Source organism: Coptis chinensis, chromosome 5, assembly GCF_015680905.1.
Source record: "Coptis chinensis isolate HL-2020 chromosome 5, ASM1568090v1, whole genome shotgun sequence".
NCBI classification, from domain to species: Eukaryota; Viridiplantae; Streptophyta; class Magnoliopsida; order Ranunculales; family Ranunculaceae; genus Coptis; species Coptis chinensis.
In genome coordinates, this window is record NC_141460.1 from 21417551 (window position 1) to 21433269 (window position 15719).

Genomic DNA, 15719 nt, shown 5'->3' on the forward strand with positions numbered 1-15719 from the left:
CTTCACTGGAAACTCTCACGAGGCTATAACTCGTCCACTAGGGAATTCCTAGTGATTTAAGGCCTTGTTGCATATGGTCAATGCAATCGCACTCAACGAAACGAGAGTAGTTAGAACTCCATTTTTTTGTCACTTATTCTAATTTCTCATCTTTGCTTGAGGACAAGCAAAATGCTGTTTGGGGGTGGTTTGATAAGAGCCCAAAACTGTAGTTTTAACCCTGTAACAGTCATACTATTATACCAATTATGTGAGTAATAATTAAGAGTTAACACTGATCACGTGTTTTTATGCATTCCAGGCTTCAAAGTCCATTATGTGCAGAAATGTGCCACTTTAGCGAGATAAAGGAGCAAAGGTCGGTTACTAAGGAGTTCTGTGATTAAAGGCCAAGATTCAAGAAGATAAAGCCTTTCTAAAGCCCGGTCAAAAGCTGAAAAGTCGACACGGGCAGAAACAGCACACAAGTCAGCAGAACTTCCGAAGGCCGTATCTTTGGACTCAGATCTCGGAATGGGGCCTACCTTATGTCAAAACAACCGGCTCGGAAAGAGCTGTCCAATGGTATAAGTCTTGATCCAATCAGAGAAGCAAAAGTGGATGAAAATTCTATTGAAGCCAACTGCAGCTGAAGAGGCCTTTTTGGACTGAAAGAATTGGGTTTTGGGCCTGATTCTCTGGCCCAAAACATGGCTCCAAGCCCATGCACGATTTTTGAATCTGAACATATAAAAACCAAAGCTTAGCTCTTTGTTAATGGTAGATAGTTAATGGTAGCTAGTTAGACCTAAAACTATAGATAATTATAGATCTAGTTTTTATTTAATTAAATTAAGTTTAGTTTATATTCAATTCTTGTTTTAGATTAAACTCTTAGAATCATTATTCTTAATTAGTTTGATAAATAAAATAGCTATTTGTCAATTTCGATTCTTGTCATTTACAATTGTTTAGATCTAATTTCCCTTATTACGTAGATAGCTAGACTTAGATTAGTTAGATTATTAATTTACTATTTGAATCATTGTTTTATTATTCATTAGATTAATAAAATAGTGTTCTCCATAAGTTAGGTTCATTTCCATTAATTGTTTAGTTTCAATTCGTAGATTCAAGTAATTGCCATTATTAGTTTAATTCAATTATTACATTAGTAGTTTTGAATTAGGTTTAAACAAGCAAAGTTTCAATCTTTATATCATGTCTTGTTTGAATTCCATTGGAAATGATAGCGTGATGATTCTCGGCTAAACCTCCATTGAGGAGGTTGAGAATCCTTGATGAAAGCTTGATTCCGATTATCATAGAGTCGGCGTAAATTCCTTTCCACTCTAGAAATGATTAGTTCACCATGAGAATGGGTTTAATCGTTCACATACTAGTTATGAATTGGTAGAAATGCCATATGTAATTAGGGATTAGGAGTAACCATATTATTCTCACAAGCGATTCAATTCGATTACTGACGATTCGTGGATTAGTAGGATTAAGTCGAAGTTAAGGTGGAATCAATCCCCTCTAACCCCTTATCATAGAATCAACGTAGCATTCTCATAGTTGTTCTGATAGTCGACTAGTTGCATCTTGTGGGTAGTTGCATCGTAGTCAAGTTGCCACTTCGTAAATCTCTCATTAGACTTTAGAGTTAAGAGCACTTATACGTAGAGAACACAGCATGCGGAAGGACTAGGAGTGGAACGAATCATTCTACTCCACTATATCTCATAGTATTGAGAGTAGAATCTTTGATAAATATAGACACGTAAAATAGTTTTAGTTTACTTACGTTTTGAGTTTTATCGTTCATTTCGTAGGTAAACTATTCATTTTAACTTTTATCAGTCATCTTACTACAACCAGATCCTATTGCATGAGGAAGACCACAAGCATGCTAGTTTCGTAACTGAGGATGGCCTGTATTGTTATCAGTTCATGCCGTTCGAACTAAAAAATAAGGGTGTAACGTACCAACGTTTGGTAAACAAACTGTTTGAAAGATTGATAGGCAACATTGTGGAGGTGTATGTAAACGATCTCTTGATCAAAAGCCTGAGACGGGGAGATCATCTCTCCCACCTAAAACATGCATTTGATATTCTGCGAAAGTATCGCATGAAACTCAACCCTGCGGAATGCGCTTTCGTTGTCTCATCAGGGAAGTTTTTAGGGTATCTGGTTACTAAGAGAGGAATCGAGGCAAACCCAGATTAGATCCGGGTACTCATAAAAAGGCCTTCACCTAAAAACTTGAAAGAGGTTCAAAAAGTTACAAGCAGGTTAGCAACTTTGAACGGGTTCATCTCCAAGAGTTCAAATAAGTGAAAACCTCTGTTTCAGTTACTGTGAAAGAATACCTCATTTGCATGGACGGAAGAATGCCAAAAAGCATTCGATCAACTCAAAATGTACCTGGGGATACCACCAATCCTTTCCAAACTAGTTGAGGGAGAAGTTTTGGGTTTTTATCTCTGTTCATCTTACTACGGTATCAGTTCTGTATTGATACGTGTGAACGAAAAGAATGTTGAAAAACCTATCTATTTCTTGAGCCTAACGCTCCTTCGAGCAGAAACAAGGCACCCTAAACTTGAAAGAGTAGCTTTAGCCCTTGTTTTTGCAGCAAAGAAATTACGACCATACTTCCAGTCCCACACTATCAGAGTAATCATAGAGTACCAGTTACGATCAGTTCTGGAAAGGCCGAACAAGTCAAGAAGGTTAGCTAAATGGTGCAACTGTCAGAGTATGATATTATCTACGTCCACGAATCTCAGAAAAGGGTCAGACACTAGTAGAATTCCTAGGAGATTTCCCAATGACCTACACTGGGTATGACTCAACAACCCCTTGTTCAGATGATGGCATCCTGCCTGAATCTCCAAACACCCGTCTAGACCCTGAACTCTATATCATCTCATTCCTTCTCTTTCAAGAACAGAGCTCCTGAACCACAAGGCACAGAGGAAGATCAAGGGATACTCAGAAAATCCCCTACACCTTTTATCATCATTATATCTATTGTTTTCATATCACTTATTACTCTCTCATTAGTTAATAGTTTGATTAGCCTAGATTCATTACAAGTACGTGCAAGCAAGAGTGGAGAAAACGATTACTCTCCTCTTACCAACATGTTTAGAGAGTATTATTATTATTGATTAGAATGAATTAGTATGTTTAAACAACCTATTTTAACATCTACTTTTATTATCTTGTCAAATAGCATCGGAAAATTAAATTATCAAATTAAATTATATCGAAATCCACTGTTTATCATAGCAAAAACATCAATTTATCCAATTTAGAACTCAACAATAATCTCAAACACTACATAATAAAAGGAAAGAGAGTTAATAGAAGAAAAAAAACAAAAAAAAAACAAAAAACAAAAAACCTTACATCTTTTGAGTTAATCAAACGTGGTGGTGGGTCTCTCTGTAGAGGTGGTGGATTTCATTTTTGTTGTTGAGCTTCAATGGGGTGGAAGTCACTTCATCATCTTCACTGTTGGTGAGGAGAGAGAGAGCAAGAAAAGAGAAAAAGGGATAGGGTTGTGCGTTTTTTTGGGTTAATTGATAAAGGAAGTTAAATGACCAGTTTGCCCCCATTCTATTCTTTAGTTGTTTGGGTGCGTGATCTGGCCATTGGATTAGTTGTGATCGAACGGACGTGACGAGCTGGCAAGATAAGTGATATAAATAAAAACAATAGTTTTACCTGGACTTAACTAATTAAACTCAAGAATAAGTAAAATTAACTGAAATTTACTCTATTGATCAAAGGTCTACTCTCGTTATTGTTCAATATGTGGAGTAGAGAATTCGTTCCACTCTTAGCTCGTTTAGATGTAATGTTTCCCAGTTTATGTAATTCTAACAAAATCGATGAGAGTAATCAAATGAAATTATGCTAAGACGGTGATTTAACTAATTTAGATGTTATGATTTAAACTACGGCAATTTAATACTACGATGTGAATATGGGAAGGAATTAGGAGAATTTGATTCCACCTTGATTCGACTTAATAAACTAGCATAGAATTTGTTGTAATCCTAATCTTTACGTTTTCACATAAAGGTTGGCTATTTCTAATCCCTAATTATTCATGGCAATCTCTATCAACTAATAATTAGCATATGAAGCAATCAAATCCATTCCCATGGTGAACTAATCACTTTATAGAGTGGAATAGATTATCACAACTATATCTACACTAACACAATCAAATCTTCATCAAAGCTTCCTCAAACCCTTCTAATGGAGGTTTAACTTTGATTAATCAAACTATCATTCATAGAATAAGAACAAGACATTATTGAAAGAATAATAATGACTTTTATTAATCTAATTGAAAGAGTCTAAGAATTCAAATTGTATTAAAACTGAATTAAAACTAACTTAAAACTAAATTTTATGAATAACTAACTATCTATTGGAGTTATGCCTTAGTCCTCTTTATATAGAATAGGGCTAGGTCTACAAAATTATGCATGGGATTTGGAGCTATGTTTTGGGCCATAAAATCGAGCTCAAAACCTCGTTACTTCAGTCCACAAAGGGGTTTTCTGTTGGAAATGGCTCCAATAGTCTTTTCGTCCACTTCTATTCCTCCGATTGGATCAAAGTCTAGATCATTAGAAAGCCCGTTCCGAGTCGGTTGTTTTGACATATGATATGCCCAATTCCGAGGACTGAGTCCAAAGTTATGGCCTGCGGAAGTTCTGTTGACTTTTGTGCGTTATTTCTACACGTGTTAACTTTCACTTCTCAGCTTTGATCGGGCATTAAAAGGCTTTTTCTCCTTGAATCTTGGCCTTTAATCATAGAACTTCTTAGCAACCAACATATGCTCCTTTATCTTGCAAAAGGGACACATTTCTTCACATATTCGACTCCAATGCATGAAATACACAAAAACACGATAACAATACTAACTCTTACTTATTAATCACATAATTGGTCTAAAAGTAATATTGTTAAAGGGTTAAAACTACAATTTTAGTCTCTTATCAAACCACCCCCAAACAGCATTTTGCTTGTCCTCAAGCAAATATGAGAAATTAGAATAAGTGACCAAAAATGGAGTTCTAACTAATCTCGTTTCGCCGAGTGCAATTGCATTGACCATATGCAACAAGACCTTAAACCACTAGAAATTCCCTAGTGGACGAGTTATAGCCTCATGAGAGTTTTCCAGTGAAGGTACTCACAAACTTCATCTATATTATAATGACTAAGAAATATAACTACTGTTTCATTATTTATTCTCAGATATCTATACATCTCACTAGCAATGAATATAGAATAATCAAGTCGAAACCTAAGCTAATATATGCATAATAATCAATCATCTATGAATAAACATATATATAATGAACTATACTATATAATGCACTAACAGGCCAATTTCTGAAACTTTCGAATAGCGTCCTTAAGTAGGTCCTCACATAAAAGTCAAGACAAAAACCACTCTGATTTTTCCACTCAAGTTTCGCTCACTCTAGTGTGTAGTTGGCACACTTTACCTTACAATCTCAATGACACACGAGGAAGTCAAAGTTAATCAAACACATCTGCCGCTTACTATCACACTAACCTATTCCTAATTGAGCTAGAGGTCTTTATTAGGTGTTGCGGGGATTAGGTGATGGTTTAAGAATGAAGAAAATGGATATTCAGAAAGAACCAATCTGAGATAATAGAGTCTTCATATTATGTAACTAGAGAAAACTTTGTTCTTTACTTTGTTTCTACATTTTGTTTCCATCCTTAGCCATTTTTTTTTTCTTTTTCTTTTGGCTTTTGACTCCTTTGATTCTATTTTTGGAGTTCTAACTTTTATTTTATTTATTTATTTATTATTTTCTTTTCTTTGGATGGAAACTTCCCTTTCTTATTTAAAGCAACTAACAAATTCTTGGTTTCGCATGTCTTTCTCTTTTCTATTCTTCATTTGATCTCTATTCTCAGACTCATTCAAAAATAGGTAGGCTGATTTTTATTTTTATTTTGTTTTGTAAAAGGGTAAAGGATTTGCGGTTTATGAAAGGCTAAAAAAAAGGCTCAGAGGGGAGACTAGCGGAAATAATTTCATATAGGTTTGAATTTCTGGCTATATCGATCCAAAGATGGCCTAAATTCTCGCTTAGGATATGGTTTAGTGATCAAGCAAGTGGACGTGTGATTTCTCTATTCGGAATATACTTCTCTCTTGTGTCATTTCAAAAATATTTTACTCATATAAAGCTTTAGGCTATATTCTCACAGGATTTGTATAATAAGCATACTAGCCTAGATTTCAGAAACTTACTACCAATACAAACATAGATGCTCATGCAATATATTTATAGAAAGATGCAAAGATTATTACCTACATATTAACCTAAGTTTCTAAAAACTATTATAATGCAAAAGCTAACGTGAAACTTCTAGATTATTAAGAACATAGAGAAAGAACAACACCAATATTCCTAAGTGCATAGCATAAACTTTTTATTTATATTTTTGAATTTTTGAATTTTTTTACTAGAAAACAAGTGCATATTGTACATATCTATATCCTAATAGGTGCTTTACATTACGCGTGTTTCTATGCCACCCCCAAACAAAAGCATGTTTTGTCCTCAAAGTATAGAAATACGAAGGGTAGGAAAAATACCATGGAAACGAGTGAAATTTTGGAACATCTGCAACACAAAGTTAAAACATACTAATATAGGTAAATAAAAATAGATGCAACTCTATATGAGTTCCACCCATTGTGGGGAAAACAAAGATCAAATTGCTTGGGACATAAGCAGACACGAACAAAAATAAAAACTTACCTCATATCCAGTATTTAGGCGTCATCATCCTTTTCTACATAGAAGCGAGGTTCTTTTGTGTCCTGCAACGCCATGATAACTTGCCAAGTATTTCTCCATGTATCATCAACCCGTGCTAACCTATTAAGTGTTACTCGGTCTGATCGGGTGTAAGGAGCAACCCATTGAGGTTGTACCCTCCATCTCGGCCAAGTCATAACACGAAACGAACGAACAACGCAATTGGTCATAATTTCAACACCAACCCAATCCGTGTAGCGGGCTCAAAAATCAGAGAAAAAACAGCACATGATATGACAAACCAAAACAGGCATAAGAAGGTATTTATGCCTCATAATATGGCCTCTAGCTAGACTAGCCACTAAAACCTTGGGAATGTCATATAGGAAACGTCCCTCGGCTAAAGCAAGTAAAACGTCACCAGCGGTATTATTCGCAGAAGTAAATTGCCAATCCCCTAAAATATTCATCATAATGAAGAACATGGTAAGGCCTACGTTCAGGGACAGGCTACCAAGGGCTATGTTATACTGCCCTCGGTCCATTACACGAAAAACCCTTCCCCCATAAGTCTCATGAAAGTACTCATAGTTATAAAGGTATGCATTATTAGTCAGATATCCCCATGAGTTCGTAGGAACAGGCATAGGCATTCCCACAACAAAAGCAACCAAAAACTTGCTAAAGTCCATTGTCGTATCATTAACTACGACAGAGAACACTTGTTCTCCATCTGGTTGACAAAAGAACTTTGAATTATTATAGAAATATTCAGTAAGTTGAGGTGAATACGAGTCATCAGGACTTACCAGTAGATGCTGCCATCTTAACTGCACGATTCTATCATGGAACCATCCTCCATAGTTGTTGCTTCAGAACAAATCTTAAAAAGACTGCTCCGGTATGAGTGTAGGAGAGTTCATATCAACAAATACACTCTAAGACTGCTGGAAACAACCTCGGAAAAATCCACAAAAAATCAGAAGTGAAACTAACTGCAAAGGCCAAGGCGCGGGTCGCGCTCTTGAATGGCTATGGAAGGGCGCAGGTCGCGCTCCTGTCTTGGTCGACTTCCAGGTACTTGAGGGCGGGGCACGCTCGAGAGTAAGCAGACTAGAGGGCGAGGCACGCTCCATGTATCTTGAGTGCTCTGAAGTGAAAAACAAAAGGAATTTTTTTTTGAGAGGTTCAAGGTAGGAGATGCAAAGTGAGAGTTGTGGTTTTAGTGTTGAGTGAATCAAGGATTTATAGAGGTTTTAGTTTCTTAATCTAATTCTACAAGTTTCCCAAATTGTTAAGGCAATTGACGGAAACATAATATTTCTAAAACCAAAACAGAAACAGACCAGGTGCATATTCCAAAAATAAACCAATAGCTTTTTGGCTTGAAATTAAAATAGCAACTTCCTAATTCCACTCATTGAAATTTCACCACTACAACAGTATATGATCCTAGCCACACCAAATTGGCAACATTCTCTCATAATCATATTCTCACAATTTTTCAACAATAACTTCCAAAACGGTGGATAGAATAAAAACAATGCTGAACAATTAATCCCACCCCTAAACAAATCGGAAAAGTGGGATTCATGAAAAACAACAGTATGCTTGGACAAAAATTTAATTAAACTTAAAATTATACTAACAACCAAATATTCGACAACAATTACATAATTCAAAATGAACTAATTAACTAAATAATAAAAAATAAAATTCTACTAAAAACAGGAAAAAAATTCCTAAACATAATACAACTAAACTACGAGCCACGAGATGAGGATGGTTCCGAGTCATCAGTCTTGCGTCGACGACGCTCATACCTCTCAGACTCGTCAGAAGTAGAACTCTGATAGGGTGGCAAGCGTCGTAGAACTTCCACTAACTCTCTAGATATGTGTTCATGGATTCCTCGTGCTCCTTATCACGTTGGACTAGGGTCTCCATGGTAGCCTGGAGCTCTCGGTTACTAGCACTAAGCTCCTCAAAATTCTGATGAATGTTCACCTACCTAGTCCGCAGATCCACACAAATGGTATTAAGAGAATGCATGCCATGATGAAGCAATGTCATGCGTTCTATATCAGAAGTAGCCTTCTCCAAGGCATCGGCCTCAAAACATGTCGTATCTTCCTCATCCTCGTCCGAATCAACAACTCTATCCTCAGGCAACCGCCACGTCTTCTAAATACATTCCGAATAAATCTTTGCATTTGAATGCGACCTTAACAAAATCTTTTCAGACTTCGATTTCTCTCCAAAATGCATCATGATCGTCGTAATCAAAATAGGGAAGGGTGCAGTATTCACTCCAACTCCTCTAATCATATTTAAAATAAAGTCGAGGATGCAAAAATCATACCTCTTCTGCTGTAATACCCAGAGTAAGTGTAGATAGTTCAAATTGATGTCACTGACTTTCGTCGTCTCAGTGACATTATTACCAATCCACTGAGCTACAGCCAGCTACTGACAAATACCGGTTGGTTCTCAGAGACGACTGTCGAACACAATGCGATTTCGGATTGTACTATCCCTCCAGTACAGTCTCTCTCATCAACGCCTCTATCCCACCAAACTGGGATTCCTGCACTGTGGCTACGAGGTTTTGTCTTGCCTCAATGTCCAGAATCCTAGACAACACGACTGTACACACTTCCTTCCTCGTACCACCCACCTTCACAAAAATCTTCCGACCCTCAATCTCTTTCTTTTTATAAAAACTCAACACCAAATCGGTGTGGTAAAAATTCTTCGGTGAATACCATAAGTTCTGCCACTTCCTACTATTCATCTCATCATTGTAAAATGGTGCAAAATAGTCCGATGTAAAAACTTGTTCCGCGAGAATTTTTCATTTTTGGGCCATTTTTTTCTTTTGATTTTGAAAATGGGGTTAGAGTAAGGTGGAGGAGAGGTATTGAAACAGGGAATCAAATTGTGGTTTGAATGGTGTGGGTGTGCGATGGATGTTGGGTTTTTTGGTGGTTTAATGGAGGTGGAGATGGAAAAGATGATTTGGAATAGCGAAATTGGAGTAGGGTTGTTAAATTGGAGTTATAAGAATCGATGGTTTTGTTTTTTTTTTTTTTTTTTTTGGTTTGGTGTTTCGTTAATGGAGGCTGATGAAGGGGTGAAGATGGAGGAGAACTTGCGAAGGGTTTCTCCTTGAAGGTGATGGAGAAACATGTGCATACAAGGTTTTGGGCCCAAGCCCAAACAAATTCGAAAAATTCCCATTATGTCCTTATGCGCGCAAACTTTAAACTAAAATTCTTGATTCGTTAACGGTTCGATTTTTGTGAATGAGCTATTAAAACGATCATCACAGATAGTACAATCCAATGATCTATAAAAAAAAACCCAATTCTAACCGTGGTTGACATATAAGGAAATGAAAAATATCTCAAAGTGCGTGCATAATATAAGTTATGTGATCAAATGAAATCTAAATTTATAGATATTGTCAACCCAAATCGAAATACGACTAAACGGCATAAACAACAAGAATAGAAAGTTGAGAGATCAAGAAAAGGAAAGACCAAACACCCCACCCCCAAACAAATTTTAGACAACATAGTTTAAAAAAATTTGTTTAAAAACGTGGGTCTTTTAGAGTCAGATTCCCGAGACTTGCTAGATTACTATTTTTATGGTTTTAAATTTTTTTACTTTTTATGAATACGGATTAATATAAGGGAAAACAAAAAAATAATAAAGACATAATTCACACCATAGAGAAACATGACTCAAAAATCGAGAAAATATGCAAGAGTGGAAAACATGAATTATGTTAAACGTGGACTTAGGATCTGGTACTTACAGCCACACACTCCAGAGGGAGGGCTCGGTTACCTTCGGTTACCTGAATGGTGCACTTACCAATATATGGAAGTGACAGGAAGTACACCAAACATCAAAGGTCAGTCCTCATAGACAGGGTCCTGTAAAAGGACATCCTCCACATCATGGGACATTAACTCGTGAAAATGTTTTAATCGTTGGCCATTAACCTTAAAGGTACTGTTGTCCTTGGGATTTAACAAGGTGATTGCCCCGTAAAGGGTGACTTCAGTAACCATAAAAGGACCAGATCAACGGGTTTTTAACTTTTCAAGGAAAATGTGCAAACGGGAGTTATAAAGCAAGACCTTTTGACCAACCACAAACTCCTTACGCAAAATTTGTTTATCATGAACTCATTTCATGTTAGCTTTATAATTCTTTGCGAGGTCATAAGAATCGCTACGGATTTCTTCAAGCTCATTTAACTGCAATTTTCACTTAACACCCGCCTTATCAAAATTGAAGTTAAGGCTTTTTATAGCCTACATAGCACGGATCTCCAATTCAACGGGCAAGTGATAAGGTTTTCCAAATACAAGTATAAACGGAAACATACCTATAAGAGTTTTAAAAAGCAGTCGTATACGCCCATAAGGCATCAGTTAGACGCTTAGACCAATCTTTCCTATCAGGATTTACTATTGTTTCTAATATTTTTTTAATTTCCCTATTAGAAACTTCTACTTGGCCGCTAGTTCGTGGAGGATAAGGAGTTGCCACCTTATGGGTAACTCCATACTTTTTAACTAAAGAAGCAACAACTTTGTTGCAAAAATGTGTTCCGTCATCACTAATGATGGCTTTAGGAATGCCAAACCAACAGAAAATGTATTCTTTAACAAAAAACATAACTGTCATATGGTCATTATTACGGCAAGTCATGGCCTCTATCCATTTAGACACGTAATCCACGACAACAATAATATAAATAAAATCGTGGGAAACACGAAAAGGACCCATGAAATCAATTCCCCATACATCAAAAATTTCTACTACCATAATGGGATTTAACAGCATCATATTACGTTTAGTGATTCGCCCCAATTGTTGGCAATGAACACACTTCTTGCAATACACTTGGGCATCTTTAAAAATGGTAGGCCAATAAAAACATATTGAAAAACTTTACCTGCTATTTTCATACCACTAAAATGGCCACCACACTTTTTATCATGGCAGAACGATAGAACCTCATTATACTCCCACTGGGGAATACAACGATGAATAATCTGATCTGCACAATACTTAAAAAGGTAGGGCTCATCATAGTAGTGTAGCTTAACTCTGGCCAAGAACTTCTTATGTTCATTTCTTGACCAAACATCAAGAATAATATCAGAAACTAAATAATTCACAATGTTAGCATACCATGGTGCAGAAAAAATAGCATAGAGATGCTCATCAGGAAAAGAGTCAGGTATAGACTCATAATCACTATCATTGTCATTTGTTAGTCTAGATAAGTGGTCGGCAACTACATTTTTGACCCCTCGTTTATCCTTAATTTCTAAGGTGAACTCTTGCAGGAGAAGAATCCATCGGATCAATCTCTATTCAGCACCCTTCTTTGATATAAGGTACCTAAGGGCTGCATGGTCCGTGTAAACTGAAGTCATAGTACCAACCAAATAAGAACGAAACTTATCTAAAGCATAAACCACAACTAAAAATTCTTTTTCTGTAGTTGTATAATTTCTTTGAGCATCGTTTAAAGTTTTACTAGCATAATAAATAGCAGTGGACTTATCATCTAGTTTTTGTCCTAACACAGCACCAACAGCATAATCACTAGCATCATACATAAGTTCGAAAGGTTTAAACCAATCGGGAGACTGTATAATCGGTGCAGATGTTAAAGCGGCTTTTAAAGTTTCAAAAGCCTATTTGCTATTATAATTGAAATCAAAGATGGCATCCTTTAAAAGCATTTAGTTAAAGGCCTAGCTATTTTTGAAAAATCTTTGATAAAACGCCTATAAAAACCTGCATGGCCTAAAAAGGCTCTAATGTACGGACAGTCCGTGGTAATGGTAGAGATGCTATCTTATCTAATTTGGCCTTATCTACTTCGATGCCATTATTAGATACAATATGACCTAGCAATATTCTTTTTTTAACCATAAAATAACATGTTTCCCAATTTAAAATCAGACCCTTCTCCTCACACCGTGTCAAAACCTTAGACAAGTTAGACAGGCAGTTAGTGAAAGAGTCTCCATAGATAGAAAAATCATCCATGAAAACTTCCATGAAGCGTTCTACCATGTCACTAAAGATATGAAGCATACACCGCTGGAAGGTACCAGGAGTATTACAAAGGCTAAAAGGCATTCGTTTATAGACATATGTTCCAAAAGGACATGTGAAGATAGTCTTTTCTTGGTCATCAATATCGATAATAATCTGAAAATAACCAGAGTAACCATCTAAAAAACAATAATAAGCATGACCAACTAGACATTCGAGCATATGATCTATAAAGGGTAAAGGAAAATGATCTTTTTGTGTCATGGCATTTAAACATCTGTAGTCAATACAGATCCTCCATTTCATAGGGACATATGTAGAAACATATTCACCCTTAGTATTACGCACAATAGTAACCCCCGATTTCTTAGGAACTACATGAACGAATGGGACTTACCTATTTACTATCGAAAATGGGATATATGAGACCCGCATCGAGTAACCGTAAGACTTCTTCCCTAACCACCTCTTTCATGGCAGGGTTCAAGCGACACTGAAGTTCGCGAGAAGCTTTTGTATTATCCTCCAAATGGATACGATGTGTGCAAACATTAGGATCAATCCCCTTAATGTCGTCTAGGGACCAAGAAATTGCAGAACGATGTTCCCTAATCACCCTAATCAAACGTGCCTCTTCATCCGCAGACAACAGAGAAGATATAAGTACCGGATGACTACCATCCGGATCAAGTTGAATATACTTCAACTCAGAAGGAAGAGATTTAAGCACAAGGGTGGAAGGAATGTCGATAAAGGCTTCTAGAGGTTCCTCATCATGAACAGTGAAGACTTGTTTAGGTATCAAATCTTCAAACTCGATCGGTAAATAGAGCTACAGAGGATCTAAAATAATAGACTCAAAAAAGGCGTTGACTTCCTCTACATAGGAGTCATCGTCAAAATCTGAACTTCCAAAAGAAAGGAATTTATGTATCTTATTTTCTTGGAGCGTGTTATTGAAATAATCTTGAGCTAAGCTCTCGATCATGCTAACCTCCCCATCTATAGACGAATCTGGTAACTATTTCATCATTTTAAAAACATTTACCTCAACAGAAAGATGACCAAAAGATATGGACATCGAACCATCGCGACAGTTTATAAGTGTGTTGGCAGTTGTCAAGAAATGACGCCTTAAGATGATAGGAACAGAGTCGTTAGCGACTTATGTATCGAGAATAACGAAATCAGCTGGATAGTAGAAACCCTGAACCTTAACAAGCACGTTTTCAACAATACCCTTAGGATACTTAATAGACCAATCAGCTAATTGCAACGTCATTTTAGTAGGTTACATCTCTTGTAGACCTATTTGTTTATATAAATAATAAGAGAGTAAGTTAATACTCGCCCCCAAGACTAATAGCACAGTCGTCGTATGGGTATCCCCTAAGGTGCATTGTACAGTAGGACGACCAGGGTCCTTGTACTTAACGATTCCATTATGTTTAGATAAAGTTGAAAACTGCTCAGTTAAAAAGGCGTCTTTAGGAATATTTGTTTTACGCCTAGTAGTGCATAACTCTTTGAGAAACTTAGCATGGTGTGGTAACTTTTTAATCGCTTCAAGAAAAGTAGGTTTATCGTTAGATTTTTTAAAACTTCCCTAATCTCATCAAAATTCGTATCCTTGGCTAACATGGCTAATCTCTGGGGAAACGGTGGTTTCTCTCTATATTTAGCATATGGATCAACAGGATGTTTAACCTTGACCTTTTGTTTCTTAGGTTGTGGTTTAACTGGTACCTCTATAGGGGTAGGATCTTTAGTTTCTAGTTCGGTATCTAATAAGTTTTCATTTGTTATGACTACTGGTGGTGTAACAACGGGTGTAGTTACGGCGTTATCAACCACTTTGCCAGAATGGAGAGTGGTGATAGCATTTAACTCACCTACGTTTCCATTTTCATTACTAGTATTACCGTTTACCTCAAAGGCTGTGTTTGGTGTTTTAGGATTAGGTATAGCTTGACCTGGAAACACACCTTTTGGTTGTACTTTCTCTTGGATTAACTGCTGTAAGGAAAGTTGGATGGACTGTAAAATCTATTGTTGGGTTTGCATGAAGATGTCGAAACGATCCGGTTGTGGTGGTGTGGTTGTTACAGGTGGTGCGACAGGGACTATCTCACGTTGATTATTTACGGGTGGGTTGTGATAGTTATTATCCGGAACGGTACCTCTATTAGCATTATAATTATTATTGTTATAATTATTATAATTACCTTGTCCTTGCCCTTGCCCTTGTCGTGGTGGAGCTTGGTTGTAATTGTTTGGTGGCCTAATATTTTGATTATTATACCCTGGAGGTGTAACTTGTTGATTATTTCTCCAACTGAAGTTGGGATTTTGTCTCCAAGGGGCGTTAGGAATAGGATAGCTATTGATGGAGCAAACATTATCTGGTTGTGATGGTTATTGTTCATAGGCGAGAGGACAATAAGAGTCGGGATGTTCATGACTCAAACATAAATTACATGGAATAAAGTTGACATTCATGATAGGGGTAGGCTTTTGATGAACAGAAATAGCTTCTACCTTTTTAGTGAGGGATTCAATTAGAGTTTTAAGCTCAAGATCAGATTTAACCTCAAACATACTGGCAGCCTTAACTGTTGAAGAAGAACTAGCGGAGCGGGGGATATCGTCACTACTCCCCTAGTTATTATTACACTTTGTTTGATCTTCTAGAAACCAATAAGCCTCTGAGGCTCCTTTACTGAGGAAACTACCCTCATTCATTATATCAAGAACCTCTTTATGATGGTATAAAAGCCCCTTGAAAAAGGCACGAACTAACGT